At 41.4% G+C, this 15,030-nt stretch overlaps 1 protein-coding gene across 1 annotated transcript in view; it reads left to right on the top strand.

Moving 5' to 3' along the window:
* The first annotated feature begins 8,041 nt into the window (after positions 1–8,041).
* LOC310854247 (calcitonin gene-related peptide type 1 receptor-like) overlaps positions 8,042–15,030 on the top strand; it is a 42,184-nt gene continuing 35,195 nt past the window's right edge. The window contains exon 1 of the mRNA XM_083758822.1: positions 8,042–8,195. The gene's annotated coding sequence lies outside the window, so the exon portion shown is untranslated. The remainder of the gene's footprint in view (positions 8,196–15,030) is intronic.

Below are 15,030 nucleotides of genomic sequence, written 5' to 3'. Positions count from 1 at the left end.
GCCACCGCTCCAGCCCTTCTCTCTGTTCTCTCTGGTCACCTCACCACCGGAACGGTGGTCAGCTCACCACCGGAGCGGTGGTCACCTCACCACCGGAGCGGTGGTCACCTCACCACCGGAACGGTGGTCAGCTCACCACCGGAGCGGTGGTCACCTCACCACCGGAGCGGTGGTCACCTCACCACCGGAGCGGTGGTCACCTCACCACCGGAGCGGTGGTCAGCTCACCACCGGAGCGGTGGTCAGCTCACCACCGGAGCGGTGGTGAGCTCACCACCTTAAATCCAGACTATGAACAGGCCTTAAGAGTCCATTTGGAACCGTCCTAAAGGAATCGTTAAAAGGAACCGTTAAGGAATCGGACCGTTACGTGGGAATCGTTTAAGGAACCGTAATCGTTTTAAATACGGTAAAAGGTTCCCGACCATACTGTACTTACGCTCAAGGGAGCCTATCACGGTCTGGGTAACAGTGACAAAGCTCCTATACTTACAGTAACAGTACTGTATACGTCTGGTTTCACGTTTACCAGACGTTTAATATCCAGCTATTTTCACTATGCCTGCACGACGATGTGTACGCAAACAAACAATGAAAAAAAAAACATTTTTGCGATTGTTTCGCTGATTCAGTGCGACGCGATTTTTAATTGCGATACACACGAGTGGGACACAAGATCTTTTTTTTATAAATACTTTCTTTTTTCGCACTGTCAACAGATAAAGAAAATGTGCATGTGTTGTTTTTTTAAAGGTTTTATGACATTCATTTTCATTTCTTTTTCTTTTTTCTTTTAGGTTTTATGACCTCAATTACACCCAAAAACCTGAACTTTGAACATTCAGTAGATTTTCTGTGGTCTGAAGTTTTCTTTGGGGTTTTTTGGGCCTTTTGAGCTACAATGAAAACAGGCAACACAGTGAAAACAGTGACATCTGCTGGCAAATCCCATTGACATATATGGGATTTAGGACTTAGGATTTCTTAGGGTCTCTGGATGGATAATTTGTAAACTGTTTTGAACGGCAGAGAGTTGTTGTCTGATGCCGATAGAGTGGTCCCTCTCCCCTAAAGCCAAAAGTGCTACTTCTTCTGGTTTCTGGGGGGACGTTACGGTACAGTACAGTACAGTACAGTACAGTACAGTACAGTACAGTACAGTAAATATCGCCCCAATATTTTCACCCCACATAATTGTTTAGCCTTTCCTTGTACGTTAACGCCGGCGGTGGCGAATTATCTGTAAGCGTCGTGTTCTCATGAAGGCATCATCGTTGTAGCCGGAATTACGTGATTGTACAACCGTGCCAAAGAATGCATATATACAGTAATATACAGTACGCTAGCTCAAAGTACAAACGCAAAGCATCCGACTGTAGCTGTGCCCTTTCGCCCTGAAACATTAACCCCTTCTGGTGTTAGCATCATGCTATGCTTTAGCTATTTAAAAATAGCAGACCTACAAGCTCATAGCGCGCCACCGAGTGGCGCGCTATGAGCTTGTAGGTCTGCTATTTTTTTTTTAATCGAAGAACGACTAAAATAGAAACATAGCTTTTTCAGAAAACTGTCAGGATGCAGAAGACATGTATAGGATCTGATCTCAGGTCAGAATGGGTTAAACGTACTCCGACCATACTGTGCGGGAACCCCTTTAGGTGTTATAAACATTATGTTACACTTTAGCTTTTGAAAAACAGCAGATCTACAAGCTCATAGGTGCGAGTGCCGCCCGCGCTATGAGCTTGTGGATCTGCTATGTTTGAAATAATCGTGAAGATGTGGCACACATCTTTAGTTTGAATAAAAAATTGGCGGCCAATTACATATCATGTTTTGGGGTCCTTGGCATGAAATATTGAGCGCCACTCACTGACATAGAAACATAGCCTATAGGTATTTCAGAAAACGGTCAGGATTTAGAAGACATTTCTTTTAAATTTCGACATTAGGCCTAAATGGGGTTTAAAAAACAAAAAACACTTCTACAAGCGTGGCAGTCGTTCGACAAGAGTACAAATGATAGGCTCAAGTCAAAGATCACCAGCGAGACGTTTTCACTGGAAAAAAGAAAATTAATTCCATGTGAACCTACTGTACTTAATGTTCCACAGATCTCACAGTCCATGTGAACCTACATCTAATGTTCCACAGATCTCACAGTCCATGTGAACCTATACCTAATGTTCCACTGATCTCACAGTCCATGTGAACCTACCTAATGTTCCACAGATCTCACAGTCCATGTGAACCTATACCTAATGTTCCACAGATCTCACAGTCCATGTGAACCTACACCTAATGTTCCACAGATCTCACAGTCCATGTGAACCTACCTAATGTTCCACAGATCTCACAGTCCATGTGAACCTACCTAATGTTCCACAGATCTCACAGTCCATGTGAACCTATACCTAATGTTCCACAGATCTCACAGTCCATGTGAACCTATACCTAATGTTCCACAGATCTCACAGTCCATGTGAACCTATACCTAATGTTCCACCGATCTCACAGTCCATGTGAACCTATACCTAATGTTCCACAGATCTCACAGTCCATGTGAACCTACCTAATGTTCCACCGATCTCACAGTCCATGTGAACCTACCTAATGTTCCACCGATCTCACAGTCCATGTGAACCTACATCTAATGTTCCACAGCTCTTGGATCTGCCACTTCTATAGAGCACTTTCACCCTGCCTCTACTCAATATTTACTACCATGTGCTTTTCTGAATCCAGCCCGGTGTCACTACAAACTATATTTTTAGTTATATGTGTATGTACACTTTTCAGGTCAAATTACATATTTATTGACTCGCATAACTGGAAATACGTGGTGTTTTCCGTTTCTTCAGCTTCTACAAGCTTTCAAGCCTGCCTATGAAGTGACGTCATTATTACATCATCATTCTGAACGGGAACCCATTTTGGTGTCAGCATCATGTTATGCTTTAAGCTATTGAAAAATAGCAGATCTACAAGCTCATATCGCGCCACCGAGTGGCGCGCTACGAGCTTGTAGGTCTGCTATTTTTGAAAAATCGAAGACATAGAAGACTTTAAAAAAAAAAAAATCTGATCTCAGGTCAGAATGGAAAACTGTCAGGATGTAGAAGATTTTTTTTTTAGAATCTGATCTCAGGTCAGAATGGGTCAGTGCACTTATCCCTCACCATAACTGCCTCCTGTGAAAGGAAATAGATATTTGGAAGCCTTTTTTTTCCTTTTGGGATATTTGGAGCAAAGCGCTCGCTAAACCTGCTGCTTTTTAGTTAGTTAATTAGGAAACCATATAGCTGGGAGAATCAGCATGCTGTCGGTTCATTTAGACTAGCTCATTTAGTGTCCCTTCAAATTAAATAACTTATGAAATAAATAACCTATACTGTATAAATGCGTCTCATACTTAATATTATGACGAGACTTTTATTGAACTTATAGATTTTAGACTTTAGACTGAGTTGGGTCTTTCGGAGACATTAGCGTAGCTTTTAACCCATTTTGGCGCGGGAACCCATTTTGGTGTTAGCATCATCATGTCATGCTTTAGCTATTGAAAAACAGCAGATCTACAAGCTCGTAGCGCGCCACCGAGTGGCGCGCTACGAGCTTGTAGGTCTGCTATTTTTAGAAAAAAATCGAAGAACGACCGACATAGAAACATAGGCTTTTTCAGGAAACCGTCAGGATGTAGAAGAACATTTTTAGAATCTGATCTCAGGTCAGAATGGGTTAAATGATCATTGTTTGACATAATCGCACCGCCTGGCAGTCATTTTGTCTAAGAACGCATGAAAGTGAATGTTTTTCATCGCACGCGCGTTTGGCCTACAAGACCTACAAGCTCATATCGCGCCACCGAGTGGCGCGCTACGAGCTTGTAGGTCTGCTATTTTTGAAAAAATCAAATAACGACTGACATTTTTAGAATCTGATCTCAGGTCAGAATGGGTTAATCAGAACCAGTGTGTGTCCCAGCGGAAACCTCGTATGAATCTGATCTCAGGTCAGAATGGGTTAAGAGTTAAGCACATGGTACTGTACCTTTAACAATATCAGTTATCGTTAAGAATGAGGGGGGGGGGGGGGGCTAGGACAGGGGTTCCCAAACCTTTTTTTTCTCGAGAGACCCAGAAACTATAGTGAAAATAGCAGATTTACAAGCTCACAACGCCTCGCGATGTGACGCGTTTTGAGCTTGCAAGATCGCCTATTTTCCCCTATAATTCTTAAAACATATAGTTTTCGATTTATGGAAAGTTAATTTGGTTTTTGGCACTCTTTTTATTATTATTATTATTTAGAAAAGTGTCTGAATTTGTTTGTTTTTTTTTGTTTTTATTCATGATATTTCATAACAGAAAAAACCTGATTCTGCCATAGAGAGAAATCCAAACGAGCTATTTTTTGTTTGTTTGTTTGAAATGTAAAAAACATCACCCCTGTATCCAACCAATGCTTTCAACAGAAACATCACCCCTGTATCCAACCCAATGCTTTCAACAGAAACATCACCCCTGTATTCAACCAATGCTTTCAACAGAAACATCACCCCTGTATTCAACCAATGCTTTCAACAGAAACATCACCCCTGTATTCAACCCAATGCTTTCAACAGAAACATCACCCCTGTATTCAACCCAATGCTTTCAACAGAAACATCACCCCTGTATTCAACAGAAACATCACCCCTGTATTCAACCCAATGCTTTCAACAGAAACATCACCCCTGTATTCAACCCAATGCTTTCAACAGAAACATCACCCCTGTATCCAACCCACTGCTTTCACCAGAAACATCACCCCTGTATCCAACCCACTGCTTTCAACAGAAACATCACCCCTGTATTCAACAGAAACATCACCCCTGTATCCAACCCACTGCTTTCAACAGAAACATCACCCCTGTATCCAACCAATGCTTTCAACAGAAACATCACCCCTGTATTCAACCCAATGCTTTCAACAGAAACATCACCCCTGTATTCAACCCAATGCTTTCAACAGAAACATCACCCCTGTATCCAACCAAAGGCATGCCAAAATAGCTGCCATGTTTTTTTTTTTTTTTTTTTTTTTGGCATGTTGTATACGACAGCAAAGTATGAATACATCATTAGGCAACATTGCTTTCATTCTAAAGTGGTCGCTGCTGAATGTATATATTCGTATTGATTTTCAATGTTTCTGTTATGTATTAGCGCGTAGCTTCTATCGTGTCTTTAGTCATCCATCGCTCCGACGTCACATGGCTGTGTTTATACCTCTGTGAAATAGCAGTAGTGTTCTTATATAGTCATGCCTTTTTTTGTGCACTTAATTAATTAATAAAATCACTTGATACCAGTGCAAGTTGACGACTGTTCTCATTCTCGACACCAGGGGGCATCTCCGTGCTGCCTTAACACATTTAGACCTGATTTATAAAAACATTCACTTTGAAAGAATTATATATTCAAAGATTTGCGCGACAATTTTTAAGATTTTTCTAAAATAGCAGACCCTACAAGCTCGTAGCGCGCCACTATGAGCTTGTAGATCTGCTATTTTTCAATAGCTAAATTATAACATAATGTTTAAAACACCAAAATGGGTTAACCCATAGGTGGGTGGGTGGTCAATATTTCGTCAAGGACCCCCACAATTATTTGGGATTGGTCACCTATACCCCAATCAGAAAATATGTTATTCCAGGAACCCCTCAGAAGCATGTTTTTAGCTAAAAAAAAAAAAAAAAAACATTCTGAAAGAATATACATTCAAAGATTTAAAACGGGGAAAAAAAACTATCTTAAAATCTTAAAACACCAAAAGGGGTTCCCGTCCTTTTAATTGTGGTGGACATTTTTGACAAAATTAAATTTTTATCACCGACAGACACACAAAATGAGTGGACAATAATCTTGTCAGAAACACAAAGATCTAATGAATGACCATATAGGGTCTGTTTTCACCTCAGGGCAGTGGCGTGCACAGACATTTAGAGGGGCAGGTGCTCAAGTGAAAAAAAGGGCACCTTGTGCAGCACATTTTGGGGCGGGAACCCATTTTGGTGCTTTATAGCTATTGAAAAATAGCAGATCTACAAGCTCATAGCGTCAGAATTGTCACAACATCAGGTGGGAAATGGCAGAAATGACTGCAAACCCCACTAAATAAAAGAATAAAAAGTCTTATAAGCTCTGTGTCCCTGCATGTGAAACGGAGGAATCATGATATATAAATGCCATATCTGACCTTCTGCTTTCATTAAGTACTTGCTGCATGGGGGATTTCAGTGTTACACGAGGCGTCATGTTTTAAGTAAAACTATCTCTTAAGGTGACTGTACGTTGACTACCTATTTTCACTGACAAAAACAAATGGAAACTAAATGAAAAACGAAGCTATACGATGACTAAAACTAAGACTAAATATACTGACAATTTCGTCGACAAATAAAAACTAGACTGAAATGTTAGGAAGGGACTAGTGGACAAGAGATCCAGTATAAGTCATTTTACACTTTGGTTGCGCTGCGACGTGTTGTGAGCTTGTAGATCGGCTATTTTCAGAAAGTGTAAAAACACTCATTATATACGACGGCATCAAGACACGCCAAAATACATTTTAGTCGACTAAATCAACTGTGAGATTTAGTCAACTAAAATCTTATGACGTTTAGTCGACTAAAACTAGACTAACACTAAGACATTTCCAGGTGACTAAAATGTGACTAAAACTAAATGACGTTTCAGTCCAAAGACTAAATGACTAAAACTAAATGACGTTTCAGTCCAAAGACTAAATGACTAAAACTAAAATAGAAATTTGCTGCCAAAAACAACACTGGACACCACACATGTAAGAGACGAACATAACCATATGACTAGACAAGCCAGTTGGGGTGTTTTGGTGGAACTTAAACCAAGAACAAATATTCTTAAATCTTCTATTATCTACAGAGCAGTAATAGGTTGGAATGCACTACCAAAGTGTATAACCAATACAAATACAAAATCCATCTTTAAAATCAAGTTAAAAGAACACCTTTTATGTAAACCATACTGCAGTAACCCTGGGAAAATAATAATTCAGATAATAATAATGTGTTGAAAGTGATTTTTGCTATATGTTTTTCTTTGTTTTTTTTTATTTCTCCTATGTTTTTTATTTCTTATTTTATATTTTATTTTACTATGTTTTATTTTGAGTTATAGTGTTTGTAAACAATTGTAAGTATTGCCTTTTGTTAAATGTTAAATGTTTGTCTGTGTCGGACCCCAGGAAGACTAGCTTTAGTCAAGGCAAAAAGCTAATGGGGATCCTTATAAACAACAAACACTAGACAATAAACATGCCTAAAACTGTTGATATTTGTGCCGCCCTTCGTGGAAATGTATTCAAACTCCAGCCTTTGAGTGAAACTACCTACTGCGATGACAGCTGCCATTAAAAGCCGGGAAGCGCCACGCTGTAGTCATGGTAACCAAACCACCATTATGGCTGTGGTGTGTTTGGTGTCCGTTGCCTGTAGAGGGCAGTGTTGACATGACTACCAGCTCTCTAACTGTGCGTTTGAGAGATTGACGTTTTCTTGACCATTAAAAAACTAAATGTGTATTTATACCTGGATAGAAGTGGAAAATATTGAAATGCAATAACTTGTAGAGCCATGAGTCCACCTAGAAAGAAAGAAAATAGGCTGAAAATTGTCTTTTTTAACAAAACCAATCAATCTGTCAATTATTATAACCTCAAAAACGCAGAACAAGTGAAAATGTACTAGGAAATGACGATTTGATTACTGTACCCCCCCCCCCCCCCCCCCCACACACACACACACACACACACACACACACACACACACACAGACACACACACGCACACAGTCTCACACACACACACACACACACACACACACACACACACACACACACACACACACACACACACTTCCCACTCCTCCTCATTGTTCAGGAGTGGACAGCAGAGCTCATATTCAATTCCTAAAGCCATCTCCCTCTCATTACCGCAGCAGCCTTATTTACTGCCGCTGAATGCCGTTGGATTCGCTGTGTGGATTAAACGCTCACTACAACGACAACAAAACAAGGACGTTGTTCTGGAAAACAAACCGCACAGAGAAAGCATAAAGTTCCCGCAAACTGCCCCACTGCTCTGCCCGCTCACCCATCGATCCTGGAAAGGTAACGGGTTTCCTTTAATAAAATGTGCTTTTAGTTTAGTTTACATACAGTAGCCTACGTGAGCCTATCATTTAGGTTGAATCCGTGTCACGCACGCATGCACATGATACACGCACGCACGCATGCACATGATGCACGCATGCATGCATGCATCGCCGAAATTAGGCTGACTTGATTTTAATGCGTCGCGTTTTTCGATTAATTGTACGTAGGCTGTTTATTATAGGCGGCTGCTGCAATGCATGCCCTAAAAACTTACCGTCATTTCGGCCGATGTGGCACCGTTTTTGAAACGAGCTTTTAATATTATTTATATAAAGTGTGTTACGCTTATGTCTGTCGTGTGTTGTGTATAGGACTTTTAATAAATTGATCATGCCTCGTCAGGTTAATGTGGGGAGTTATAGAAGTGGGAACCATGTTCATTTCTATTATAATTCGAGATACAAAGTTTTACATTTCAAGCTGGCCGTTCCGCGACAGCGTTGGAACCAAATAAATGGACAATTTGGTTCCATTGAAGGGTTAAATCCCTGGAACATGTGACGCGTTTAAACCTTAAACACAATGTGTGTAATAATAAAATGCCCAAGTGTTTATTAATGGTCATAAAATACAGTAGAACACGAGTTCACTCAAACACCTCACGAGAACACATAGGGCTGTATTTTGCGTGTCTTAAGTACTAGGTCTTATTCCCTAACTTGAGTAAACTAAAGACCTGGAGGCGTGATCATTGCCATTTGGCTATTCTGAGTGGCCAAAGAGCATTGATCACGCCTCCAGGTCTTTAGTTTACTCAAGTTAGGGAATAAGACCTGGTGCTTAAGACACGCAAAATACAGCCCCTAGTGTTCAAATTCTAAACACCTATAATAATGACTGACTTTGATTGTAAAAACTAAACACGTTTATGTGTTTAAAAAGTGTTACAGGCGATTAAACATGTTCTTCTGTATATAATCTAAACACTGACACGTTTAAAAAGTGTTACAAATATGTGTTTAAAACAGTTTATAACCTAAACGCTTGGGGTTTAGTGCAGGCTTGTATAGGGTCAATTTAGAACCACACGTTTTTTTTTAATGAATGCTGCATCATTACAATAATGCTTATCCAATTAAAAGGTGTATCCTGTTACTGTCATATCATATATAATTATGTTGCACACAGCTATATAGGCCTACATTTGAATAACTGAATTACTGTACATTATTGGACACATAATGGTTATGATTCTCCATGGCCAATAGCAGGCTAATATATTTAATAGAATCATTGGTTTCTGTTTAGTCATAGCGTGGGTCTGAATGTCTTTGATTGAGAGATTAATATAAAGGCTTCCAATGGCATCTGAATGTACACATGTTTAGTACATGTGTAGCCTATACTCAGGGACAAATTAGCCATTGGGCCAGTGGGGCCGTGGCCCAGGGGCCCTTGGCTCTCAGGGGCCCTTCAGGGAAATCGGACCGTAAGGTACTAGGTTTGACGCCCTGAAAAGGGCTCCTGGGGCCCTTCATTGGCCATTGATTTTGTTAAATTTAGGTCAAAAAGATGATAAAAACACGGAAAAACACAATTTTTTTGCGCGTACGCGCGCTATGGGGGCCCTGCAAAAATTACCGACCCAGGGGCCCTCGGTGGGTTAATCCGTCCCTGCCTATACTATTACATGTATGCTTGTCAGTGTTGGAGGAGGATGAGGGTCGTACTGTATGGATGAGGGACTGTACTGTACTGTACTGTGCTGTACTGTGCTGTACTGTACTGTACTGTACTGTGCTGTGCTGTGCTGTGCTGTACTGTACTGTACTGTACTGTACTGTGAAAAACCTGGGCCAAAAGAGTTTGAGAACCCCTGGGCAGTGGTGGAAGGTAACTATACTGTACTTAACCTATTCTGACCTGAGATCAGATTCATACGAGGTTTCCACTGGACACACACACACTGGTCTGATGAACCCATTCTGACCTGAGATCAGATTCATACAAGGTTTTCCACTGGACACACACACACACTGGTCTGATTAACCCATTCTGACCTGAGATCAGATTCATACGAGGTTTCCACTGGACACACACACTGGTCTGATTAACCCATTCTGACCTGAGATCAGATTCATACGAGGTTTTCCACTGGACAACACACTGGGTCTGATTAACCCATTCTGACCTGAGATCAGATTCATACGAGGTTTCCACTGGACACACACACACACTGGTCTGATTAACCCATTCTGACCTGAGATCAGATTCATACGAGGTTTCCACTGGACACACACACTGGTTCTGATTAACCCATTCTGACCTGAGATCAGATTCATACGAGGTTTTCCACTGGACACACACACTGGTTCTGATGAACCCATTCTGACCTGAGATCAGATTCATACGAGGTTTTCCACTGGACACACACACTGGTCTGATTAACCCATTCTGACCTGAGATCAGATTCATACGAGGTTTTCCACTGGACACACACACTGGTCTGATTAACCCATTCTGACCTGAGATCAGATTCTGAAAAATGTCAGTATAGTTCTTTGATTTTTCAAAAATAGCAGATCTACAAGCTCGTAGCGCGCCACTCGGTGGCGCGCTATGAGCTTGTAGATCTGCTATTTTTCAATAGCTAAAGCATGACATGATGCTAACACCAAAATGGGTCCCCGTTCAGAATGGGTGCTGACCCATAAAATGTGTATATTGCCCACAAATCAATCTGTAAAACAGGGCAGACACACACAGGCTACTATGAAGAAAAAAGAAAAAAGATGGATTCAGATAGAATAATGGCAACGTGACATTTTCAAAGAGGAGAAGTAAATAGTACTGGAAATATACTTAAGTACCGGGGTTATCAAACCTTTTTGGCCCAGGTTTTTCACAGTACAAAGAGTTTAAATGTTGACTGATACCTGTCCATTTAAACTCTAGACGGGCCTGTTGACTGATACCTGTCCATTTAAACTCTAGACGGGCCTGTTGACTGATACCTGTCCATTCAAACTCTAGACGGGCCTGTTGACTGATACCTGTCCATTTAAACTCTAGACGGGCCTGTTGACTGATACCTGTCCATTTAAACTCTAGACGGGCCTGTTGACTGATACCTGTCCATTCAAACTCTATAGACGGGCCTGTTGACTGATACCTGTCCTTTTAAACTCTAGACGGGCCTGTTGACTGACACCTGTCCATTTAAACTCTAGACGGGCCTGTTGACTGATACCTGTCCATTCAAACTCTATAGACGGGCCTGTTGACTGATACCTGTCCTTTTAAACTCTAGACGGGCCTGTTGACTGACACCTGTCCATTTAAACTCTAGACGGGCCTGTTGACTGATACCTGTCCATTTAAACTCTAGACGGGCCTGTTGACTGATACCTGTCCATTCAAACTCTATAGACGGGCCTGTTGACTGATACCTGTCCATTTAAACTCTAGACGGGCCTGTTGACTGATACCTGTCCATTTAAACTCTAGACGGGCCTGTTGACTGATACCTGTCCATTTAAACTCTAGACGGGCCTGTTGACTGACCACCGCTGCCACCCTTAGATCTCCATATATGGAGCTGACCTGTTCTGCCATTCCATTATGTTGATCTGACCTCATCAAACCCTGTACACTCAAGACACGCTCCATATATGGCCAGTGCACGGGACCTCTTACTGGTGTATATAGCTTACAGTAATTATGGTAAAGACATGCATCAAATGCATATAGGGCGCAATAGGTAAGCACGCAAAGATCTGCTGGAAAGTACATTTTGAGGTATTTGTACTTTTCTTGAGTATTTCCAGTTTCCAGTACTTCTACAGTAGGCCTATACACTTCTACTCCACTGTACATCTCAAAGAGGCAAATATTGTATTTTTACTCCGCTACTTTGTAGAGTTACTTTAGTTACTACTAGCGGTTACTTTTGGTCGATCTACAAGCTAACAGCGTGGCAAGTTCGCAACGCATTGTGAGCTTGTAGATCTGCTATTTCCAACATGGTACTTTAAGTACATTTTGAATTCCTGACTTTTACTTAACAGTAACAGAGTAGTGCTATTATTGCAATATTGATACTTTTACTTAAGTAGTTAATACCCATTCTGAACGGGAACCCATTTTGGTGTTAGCATCACGTTATGCTTTAGCTATTGAAAAATAGCAGATCTACAAGCTCATAGCGCGCCACCGAGTGGCACGCTACGAGCTTGTAGATCTGCTATTTTTGAAAAATCGAAGAAAGACTGACATTTTTTTAAATCTGATCTCAGGTCAGAATGGGTTAATCAGAACCAGTGTGTCAGTCCAGTGGAAACCTCGTATGAATCTGATCTCAGGTCAGAATGGGTTAATCAGAACCAGTGTGTCAGTCCAGTGGAAACCTCGTATGAATCTGATCTCAGGTCAGAATGGGTTCCCACCACTCACTGCTACCTATATTGGGTCCAGATTTCAGAATGATTTCTTGGTGCAGCTGTTTGTATTTACAAGAATGTCAAGTGGTGGTTGTTTGAGGTTTGTGTACTGTTGTTGAGACAGTAATTATTGCAACATTGCTTCCTAAAAGGAGAAAGCCCCCCCCCCCCCCCCCCCCTCAAAAAGATTTGTATACATTTGAAAAGTTGAAGAACTTTCTACTTTTGGTATAGGCCTACTTTCTCCCATTCTGACCTGAGATCAGATTCTAAAAAAAGTCTTCTACATCCTGACAGTTCTCTGCAAAAAAGCTATTATATGTTTCTATGTCAGTCGTTCTTCGATTTCTCAAAAAATAGCAGACCTACAAGCTCGTAGCGCGCCACTCGGTGGCGCGCTACGAGCTTGTAGATCTGCTGTTTTTAAATAGCTTTAAATCATAACAGAATGCCGACACCAAAAGGGGTTCCCGCCCCCAAAATGGGTTAAGTACATTTTGATATACCAATACGTTTGTAGACCTTTACACATGAAAGTACATCTTGAATTCTGGACTTTTGAATTTTAGTACTTTTTTTCCCCAACACTGTTGCAGCCCTACTGCATGTGTCAACAATGACCTCGCCACATACAGTATGCTCAGCTGTTTTCCTCCCAAACTGTACAGATAATAATATATAACATATTATTATATATAATATAATTATAATATGTTGTTGCGGTCGGACAGAAAGCTCTTATCTCCCTATTCTATCTTTTGTCTTTTTTACTTGATCATACTACACTATATATCACACTACTGTACATATCATATCATATCATATCATACTACACTGCCACAGTACTGTCACACAAAAGCATCGACAGTCAGCGTGGATCCAGATCTGATAAATTGAACTTTCCGATGCTTTTGAATTTAACCCGGAAAAAAAGACTTAATGAGTTTCCACTCGACGACAGACTATATTTACTGATGGGTGTTGTGTGTGTGTGTGTGTGTGTGTGTGTGTGGTGTGTGTGTGTGTGTGTGTGTGTGTGTGTGTGTGTGTGTGTGTGTGTGTGTGTGTTTGTTGGGGGGGGGGGGGGGTCCCTCTTGGCTATAGTGTGCAGTGCACGTAATGCTTTGGTGTAACTGTAACTGAGGAAATACTGTACTTTTTGGACATGTTTTTATGTTTTATTTTTTCTGAAGCAGCTAGTTATGTTACACCCGCTGTCTCACAGGGGCTCTGTATTAGGACCACACTTTGTATTCACGCCAATCGGAAAATAGCCGATCTCCGTAGTAGTAGATCATGGGTTTCCCAAAGTGGGGTCCCGGGACCCCTGGGGGTCCTTGAGGGAGTTCGGGTTGGGAACCAAATGGACCCTTATGGGTCTGTAACTCTGAGAGTGTAACACATGGAACCAAATGGACCCTTATGGGTCTGTAACTCTGAGAGTGTAACACATGGAACCAAATGGACCCTTATGGGTCTGTGACTCTGAGAGTGTAACACATGGAACCAAATGGACCCTTATGGGTCTGTAACTCTGAGAGTGTAACACATGGAACCAAATGGACCCTTATGGGTCTGTAACTCTGAGAGTGTAACACATGGAACCAAATGGACCCTTATGGGTCTGTAACTCTGAGAGTGTACAAATGGAACCAAATGGACCCTTATGGGTCTGTAACTCTGAGAGTGTACACATGGAACCAAATGGACCCTTATGGGTCTGTAACTCTGAGAGTGTACAAATGGAACCAGATGGACCCTTATGGGTCTGTAACTCTGAGAGTGTACAAATGGAACCAAATGGACCCTTATGGGTCTGTAACTCTGAGAGTGTACAAATGGGAACCAGATGGACCCCTTATGGGTCTGTAACTCTGAGAGTGTACAAATGGAACCAAATGGGACCCTTATGGGTCTGTAACTCTGAGAGTGTAACACATGGAACCAGATGGACCCTTATGGGTCTGAACTCTGAGAGTGTAAACACATGGAACCAAAAGGACCCTTACGGGTCTGTAACTCTGAGAGTGTAAACACATGGAACCAAATGGACCCTTATGGGGTCTGTAACTCTGAGAGTGTAACACATGGAACCAAATGGGACCCTTACAGGTCTGTAACTCTGAGAGTGTACAAATGGAACCAAATGGACCCTTATGGGTCTGTAACTCTGAGAGTGTAACACATGGAACCAAATGGACCCTTACGGGTCTGTAACTCTGGAGTGTAAACACATGGAACCAAATGGACCCTTACAGGTCTGTGACTCTGAGAGTGTACAAATGGAACCAAATGGACCCTTACAGGTCTGTAACTCTGAGTGTGTACAAATGGAACCAAATGGACCCTTATGGGTCTGTGACTGTGATATATATATATATATATATAACACACACACAAACACCATCTGT

Source organism: Protomyctophum parallelum (genome assembly GCF_964188405.1).
Source record: "Protomyctophum parallelum genome assembly, chromosome: 23".
NCBI classification, from domain to species: domain Eukaryota; kingdom Metazoa; phylum Chordata; class Actinopteri; order Myctophiformes; family Myctophidae; genus Protomyctophum; species Protomyctophum parallelum.
Note: the sequence above shows the minus strand (reverse complement) of the source record. Positions and strands in the feature narration are given on the sequence as shown.